The 8214-nt window shown below is 38.7% G+C and overlaps 1 long non-coding RNA gene across 2 annotated transcripts in view; it reads right to left on the bottom strand.

Annotated features, from left to right (window-relative positions):
- LOC107618481 overlaps positions 1 to 7033 on the bottom strand; it is a 17351-nt gene extending 10318 nt beyond the window's left edge. The window contains exons 1-3 of one of the 2 annotated variants that reach the window (XR_001615246.2): positions 6626 to 7033; positions 6143 to 6287; positions 5670 to 5729 (exon numbers count right to left, since the gene is read on the bottom strand). This is a non-coding gene — a long non-coding RNA (uncharacterized LOC107618481). Of the gene's footprint in view, positions 1 to 5669; positions 5730 to 6142; positions 6288 to 6370; positions 6581 to 6625 lie in introns of those variants that run through there. The other variant, XR_002360539.1, reaches the window with a different exon arrangement.

Below are 8214 nucleotides of genomic sequence, written 5' to 3'. Positions count from 1 at the left end.
TTAGTATGTTTTAGTTAGTTTTTATTATATTTTTATTATTTTTTAAATAAAAATCACATTTGTGGACTTTACTATGAGTTTGTGTATTTTTCTGTGATTTCAGGTATTTTCTGACTGAAATTGAGGGACCTGAGCAAAAATCTAATTCAGAGGCTGAAAAAGGACTGCAGATGCTGTTGGATTCTGAGCTCCCTGCACTCGAAGTGGATTTTCTGGAGCTACAGAAGCCCAATTGGCGTGCTCTCAATTGTGTTGGAAAGTAGACATCCTGGGCTTTCCAGCAATATATAATAGTCCATACTTTATCTGATATTTGATGGCCCAAACCGGCATTCCAACTCAGCATAAAAATTCTGGCGTCAAAACGCCAGAACTGGCATAAAAGCTGGAGTTAAACGCCCAAACTGGCACAAAAGCTGGCGTTTAACTCCAAGAAAAGTCTCTACATGTGAAAGCTTCAATGCTCAGCCCAAGCACACACCAAGTGGGCCCGTAAGTGGATTCTACATCATTTACTCATTTCTGTAAACCCTAGGCTACTAGTTTTCTATAAATAGGACCTTTTGCTATTGTATTTACACACTTTTTCATACTTTTCATCTTTAGAACTTGTATCTTCTACGGCATGAGTCTCTAAACCCCATGGTTGGGGGTGAGGAGCTCTGCTGTGTTTTGATAAATTAATGCAATTACTACTGTTTTCCATTCAATCACGCTTGTTTCTATTCTAAGATATTCACTCGCACTTCAACTTGATGAATGTGATGATCCATGACACTCATCACCATTCTCAACCTATGAACGTGTGCCTGACAACCACCTCCGTTCTACCTTAGACTGAGTGCATATCTCTTAGCCTCCTGATTAAGATCAGAGTCTTCGTGGTATAGGCTAGAATTATTGGTAGCCATTCTTGAGATCTGGAAAGTCTAAACCTTGTCTGTGGTATTCTGAGTAGGATCTGGGATGGGATGACTGTGACGAGCTTCAAACTTACAAGTGTTGGGCATAGTGACAGATGCAAAAGGATCAATGGATCCTATTCCAGCATGAGTGGGAACCGATAGATGATTAGCCGTGCAGTGACAGTGCATTAGGACCATTTTCACTGAGAGGACGGATGGTAGCTATTGACAACGATGATCCACCAACATACAGCTTGCCATGGAAGGAGACTTGCGTGCGTGAAGAAGAAGACAGTAGGAAAGCAGAGATTCAGAAGACAGAGCATCTCCAAAACCTCAACCTGTTCTCCATTACTGCATAACAAGTATTATTTAATCCATGTTCTTTCACTCATTCCAATTAAATTTGAGAATTATTGATATCCTGACTAAGAGTTACAAGATAACCATAGCTTGCTTCAAGCCGACAATCTCCGTGGGATCGACCCTTACTCACATAAGGTGTTACTTGGATGACCCAGTGCACTTGCTGGTTAGTTGTGCGGAATTGCAAAAGTGTGATTGTGATTTTGTGCACCAGTTGGTAAGAAGGGGCTTGTGAGTATGGTTGAGGGTTATGTTGAGGATATGGCTCATAGGCATATGGTGGTGGTTCTTGAAAGTCACAAGGAGATTCACCATAGCCATTTGATTGATATGCATCATAGAATGGCTCTTGTTCATAGTGTATTGGTGGAGGTTGTTGCCATGAAGATTGATCATATGCATATGGCTCCTCCCACCTTTGATTATCCCATCTTTGATACACATCTTTATTGTAGCCCTCATTTCCTACAACATAGTTAGGACTAAACTCATAGCCAAAGTGAGAATTCATGATGAAAAGAGAAAATAAGAAACAAAAGCCAAAAAGAAGTAATGAAACAAAGTCCTAAAACTAGCCAAAACTAACAAGCAATCCAAAAATCAAGCTATTCACAATATTCACATATGTACAATAAGCAATAACATAACACCATTGCAATCCCCGGCAACGGCGCCATTTTGATGATTGGAAAATTGATGGTATAGAATTTCACAATTGAAATCTCATCGAAGTATAGTTTCTAAACCAATCAATAATCCTTTCATACAAACATTTGTTTGTCACAAGTATAAACCCCTAAAATTAATAACCGAAGTATTCAAACATCGGGTCATTCTCCCTAGGAATTGCAATAAAGTGTTCTTGTTATTTGTTAGAGGTATGTTTTGGGGTTTTGGATAAGAGACGAGAAAAATAAATGGCAATGGAAATGTAAATGATAAAACGGTCTTGGCAAGGTTTGGTGGTTAAGGATCTCTATCCTTATCACTAACCACAACATGAGAATTGGCAAGGATCAATCCCATTAAGTCATCCTCTAAGTAGTAGTAAAGGAAAGTTAAATGAGTTATATCAATCCAAGTCCATAAGTCCTAACTCTCCACTAATTCAATTAGTGAGAACTAGAGTTAATGGCTCCCAATCATCAATCACTTGGACATTAGTAACTCAAGAGTTCCTAAATTACCATTTGATGATTGGAAAATTGATGGTATAGAATTTTACAATTGAAATCTCGTCGAAGTATAATTTCTAAACCAATTAATAATCCTTTCATACAAACATTTGTTTGTCACAAGTACAAACCCCTAAAATTAATAACCGAAGTATTCAAACCCCGGGTCGTTCTCCCTAGGAATTGCAATAAAGTGTTCTTGTTATTGGTTAGAGGTATGTTTTGGGGTTTTGGATAAGAGACGAGAAAAATAAATTGCAATGGAAATGTAAATGATAAAACGGTATTAGCAAGGTTTGGTAGTTAAGGATCTCTATCCTTATCACTAACCACAACATGAGAATTGGCAAGGATCAATCCCATTAAGTCATCCTCTAACTAGTAGTAAAGAAAAGCCAAATGAGTTATATCAATCCAAGTCCATAAGTCCTAACTCTCCACTAATTCAATTAGTGAGAACTAGAGTTAATGGCTCCCAATCATCAATCACTTGGACATTAGTAACTCAAGAGTTCCTAAATTACCATCCCAAGCCAAGAGCATAAAATTCTACTCTAAAATCCAACCAAGCATTTTATCAAACACTTGGAAGGCAATAAAAGTAAACATAGTAAAATTATAAGGAAAGTAAATCTACACTACTCAATTGCAAGGAATTAAACAACAACAAATTAAATGAACAATAAAGGAAATCAAAACATGCATTGCATTAAAAGGAAAAGGAAAGAACAAAAGTGCATCAACATAAAAGTAGATAATTACAAGAATTAAATGCTAAACTAGAGAGAAGAGATATAGAAGAAGAAGAATTACAAAAGGAAAAGTGAATCAAAGCATGAAATTAACCTAGATTTAAGAATTCCTAATCTAGATCTAACCTAATCCTAATCCTAGAGAGAAGTGAGAGCTTCTCTCTCCAGAAACTAACTAAAAGCTTGATAAAACTAAACTAAAAGTAACTAAGTGTCTAAGTGTCTAAGTGTGTCATCCCTCTTCAATCCTTGGGTTAAATAGCATCAGAAATAAGTTGGATTGGGCCCAAAATGCTTCAGAAATCACTGGCCACGAGTTGCATTTTAGTGAGTCACGTGCAACTTCAGCGTGTATGCATATAGTGCACGTGCGCATCCCTAAACGCGATGCAACTATGGCAAATTTTATATCATTTTGAATCCCCGGATGTTAGCTTTCCAACACAACTAGAACCATGTCATTTGGACCTCTGTAGCTCAAATTATGATTGATTAAGTGCAAAGAGGTCGGGCTTGACTACTTTGTGATTCCTTCATTTCTTCATGAGTTCTCCATTTCTGCATGCTTTTTCTTCATTCCCTCAATCCAATCCTTGCCTCCTAAACCTGAAATCACTTAACAAATATATCAAGGCATCTAATGGAATCAAGGTGAATTAAATTTAGTTATTTTAAGACCTAAAAAGCATGTTTTCACTCTTAAGCACAATTAAAGGAGAAGTTATAAAACCATGCTATTTCATTGGATAAATAGGAGAGAAGTTGACACAACCCTCTAAATTCAACACAAGATAAACCCTAAAAATGGGGTTTATCACTCGTATCCTAAGGCAACAAGAGGAGACGAAAAAAGAGTTCAAGGAGGTAGAAGCCAAGATTGCTATCGTGATGGAAGCCGTTAGAAACATGGTCTCATCCCGCCTAAGCTTATACGATCAAGGCACTCCCATTGTTGAATGTGGAGAAGCACTCAAGGAGTTTAGTGAGGGAATGAACTTGAAGCTTCAAAGTGAGAGGATGAGTTAAAGCAAGAAGTACAACAAGAGGAGGAGGTAGAGATTATTGAACAAGAAAAAGTAGTGGTTGAAGATTAGGAGATGTTGAGTTCAAGGAGGAATCTAGAGTTGAAGAGCCCTCTTCCATGGAGTTTGAAATTGGTGTTGAGGAGGATAGTGCACAACCTCCAAGGCATGATATGATTGAAGAATTAGAAGAAGTGGGGCAAGCACTAAGTTCCCCTATCTATGATGATTTCGCATCAACATATATATGATCCTTTTGAGTTTGAAAAACTCTTCCCCATTGGACTTGGAATTGATGAAGGGGTAGATTTCACTCAACTCCCTATTTATTATTTGAGTGATGGGAAAAAGCTAGAAGAATTTGGTGAGGAAGAATTTGAACTTGAGGAAGCTTGGCAAGAGGTAGAGCTTGAAGCACCTTGTCAAGTGGTGGAAGCCTTTAGAAGAGGATGGACGGGAGTGGAGCGTGCTTTGTCAAGATCATTGGGAACCCCTCCACCTAAGTTGTCATCTAATCCTTTATTTGATTCGGTAAAACTTCTAACTCTTAGCTTTATTATCCCACTTGAATATGGTATTCTTGAGACGGATGGCCAACTTAGGGCGCTTTGCGGAATTAAGCATAAGAGGAGGATGTTTAGTGGTTGGCGGTGTAAGTCTAGGCTCATTATGGTTGGAAGCTCAAACTTGAGGAGCATGGATTGGTGTCGTGCTCAAATGGATGAGTCTAGGAGGATCATTTGGTGCCTTAGTAAGAATTTGACTTTTCTATCACCCGGAGGAAATCACCATGATCAACTTGAAGACGAGTGTGAAAACAAAGTATGGGATCCCAGATTACAAGAGGAGGATCAACTTTGAGAGCTCATGGTTTGTGAAGAACTCCATCAAAGCTTGGAGATATTGACTTTGAATGATGGAGCTTATTGGAAGTCCAAGCAGTGGTGGATGTTCAAGGATGGATTCAAGCACAAGCCACTTTGATGAAGAGCTCCCCATAAGTCCAACTTAAGGGCAATAAATAAAAGTGTTAAGTGGGAGACACCCCACCATTGTAACATCTAGGGGTGTTCGCGGTGCGGTTTGGTTCGGTTTTTGAGAGAAAGGTTATCCGATCTGATCGTCTAATTAAACTGCGATTCGGTTTGGTTCAGTTTTTTTAGCAAAGCCATCCGAACCAAACCAAACCAATTAAAATCAGTTTGGTTTGGTTCGGTTTGTTCAATTTTTTTAATCAATTAAAAAAAATACTACCATACTTGTCTGGTCTAACACAGCTAGCACTGAATGTTTGTTTAAATTAAAGTAATCCCAAATACAGGCCTAAGATAATTTTTAACCAGGAAAAGAAAAGAAAGACAAAAGCGGAAAGCATTATTGATTACAGAGGGAAAAAGAAAGCAAAACATAACCACATAAGAAAACATAAAAAAATAAATAAATAAGCACCTTTTTTTATTCTACTCCTTTGATTTTGCACACCAGTTCATATAGTTCCCTTATGTTCGCCTAAAATATATGAGAGAAACAAAAAAGCAATAATCAGAACTACATTGGTCTAACATTTCAATTATCACATTATGCCAAGTTAGAACCAAAATAGATGGCCTTGGAAAATATGCTAATAAGAAAGAATAGAAGAACTTTACATATAATAGCAAATCGTGTTCTTTACTTGCAATAGGCTATCGAGTAATGTCAGTGTTCCAATGTCTTCCTAACATAAAAATACTCAACAGTATTTTTTCTTTTTGGATAAAAGATGAATAACATTGACATAGTAATGCCAATGTGTATTACATATGCTTTTAAAATTAAATAGGTGTCATACTTTAACAGATTCGATACTCTTCTGTACTTACTACTTAGTGCAACATAACCGCAAAACCAACAAAACAACCCCATATGAAATCAATTGGTACCTTTTTACTTAATTTTACAGTTGACACACTCTTATCTCTGGCATCAGTCAACTTCAAAATGAGTGGGTAAACCTCAACACTATATTGCTTCTGTGCAGCACCCTGCGAGATCAACTTCCTCGGTAATGCTGGTCTACCTTTATACCTAGACCATGGTAGATAAAAATCTGATACATATTCTACAAATCAAACAGTAGTAACCATCAGATGACACAATTGAAATATAACCTTAACCGCGCAAGTTCCAAGACTTCTCCATTTATATGTTACCTTCAATCTAACATTATCAAGATCCAGAACCTCCAACACTTGATAAATCATACTAAATCACTTCAAAACTCAAAAGTAATTCAGTAATTCAACAGAACAGCAAAACAAAACAAGACTCAAACTTTTAGTAATTCAACAGAACAACACAAACCAGAAGCAGTTTCAGTAATTCAACAAAACAAACAGAACAGCAATTTCAATAAAGTTACATACCTGACTCGGTGGCTTGGGCTCCATATCTGACTTGATACAGTGCTCTGTGTCCGCTGAGTGGTCCTGGGTGAATGGGTGGTCCTAGCCTACTGGGTGCGATTTGCGAGTTGCGAGGGACTGAGGGTGGTGGTGGGTACGACTTAAAAGGGTGGTGCCGACCTGCTGGGCGCTGGCTGTGTGCTGTACTGCTGGGCTGCTCTGTCCGCGAGGAGGTCCTGGGTGGGAGCAGTAGAAGAGCTACGCTGGGATGAAGGTCGGCGGTGGCTGCGAGGTGGTGGGAGGAGGTCTCTCACCGGCGATGGAAGGTGCAGAGAGCGAGGCTGTAAGACCTAGGGAGTAGGGAGAGAGGGGCTAGGGTTCGTTTGGGAGTGGGGCTTGGGGGAATGGCCGAATGGGGTTACTGGGTTAGGTTTAGGTTTCGTTCATTTTGGGGGAGGGGGGCTTTTGGGGGGATTGGTTTTTTTTGGTTTTTTACCTTACCGGTTTGGTTCGGTTCGGTTAGGGTTTTTATTATCAGAACCGAAAATCGAACCGAACCGAACTAAAAATAGCAAAACATGTTTTTTTCGGTTATCGGTTTGTTCAGTTTTTGGTTTTTTCGGTTCGGTTGGTCGGTTTAGTTCAGTCCAGATTGGTTTTGAACACCCCTAGTAACATCTTTCCCTTTTTCTTTTTGTACATATTAGTAAAATAGGTTTAATTTCATGTTTTGTTTAGTTAGTTGAGTTTATTTCGGAGTCTAGTAAGTTAAATAGGTTTAATTTCATCTTTCCTTGTTTTACCTTGCATATCAATCAATGTCCATTCATTATCCATTTCACAATTGTTTAATTATTTGCTTGAGTGCTTTTATGCTTCTTCACTACTTGTTTGGTTATCTTAACCTTCAAGTTTTCTTTGAAGTATTTCAAGCACACTAGAATAAGTGAAGTGCATGCTTCTTCTATTGTGACATAACCCTCTACGATGGTGTGTTGGTGTAAGAAATTGTGATCATCGATGGCGCCATCAACATGGTACGCTCAATTGTAATCTCAACCTTTTATCACAACTTCGCACAACTAACTAGCAAGTGCACTGGGTCGTCCAAGTAATAAACCTTACGCGAGTAAGGGTCGATCCCACGGAGATTGTTGGTATGAAGTAAGCTATGGTCATCTTGTAAATCTCAGTCACGCGGATATAGAATGGTTATGGAGTTTTCGAATATTAATAATAAAATAGGGATAGAAATACTTATGTAAATCCTAGGTGAGAATTTCAGATAAATGCATGGAGATGCTTTCGTCCCTCTAAACCTCTGCTTTCCTGCTGTCTTCTTCCAATCAGTCTTACTCCTTTCTATGGCTGGCTTTATGTAAGGACATCACTGTTGTCAATGGCTACTTTTTATCCTCTCCGGAAAATGGTCCGATGTGCTGTCACTGCATGGCTAATCGTCTGGAGGCATCACCTTTGTCAATGGCTGCATCCCATCCTCTTGTGAAAATGGTCCAAATGCTCTGTCACAGCACGGCTAATCATCTGAGGTTCTCGATCATACTGGAATAGGATTCACCCTCCTTTTGCGTCTGTCACTACGCCCAGCA

Source organism: Arachis ipaensis, chromosome B01, assembly GCF_000816755.2.
Source record: "Arachis ipaensis cultivar K30076 chromosome B01, Araip1.1, whole genome shotgun sequence".
Lineage (NCBI taxonomy): Eukaryota > Viridiplantae > Streptophyta > Magnoliopsida > Fabales > Fabaceae > Arachis > Arachis ipaensis.
This window is presented reverse-complemented; position numbering and strand designations above follow the sequence as displayed.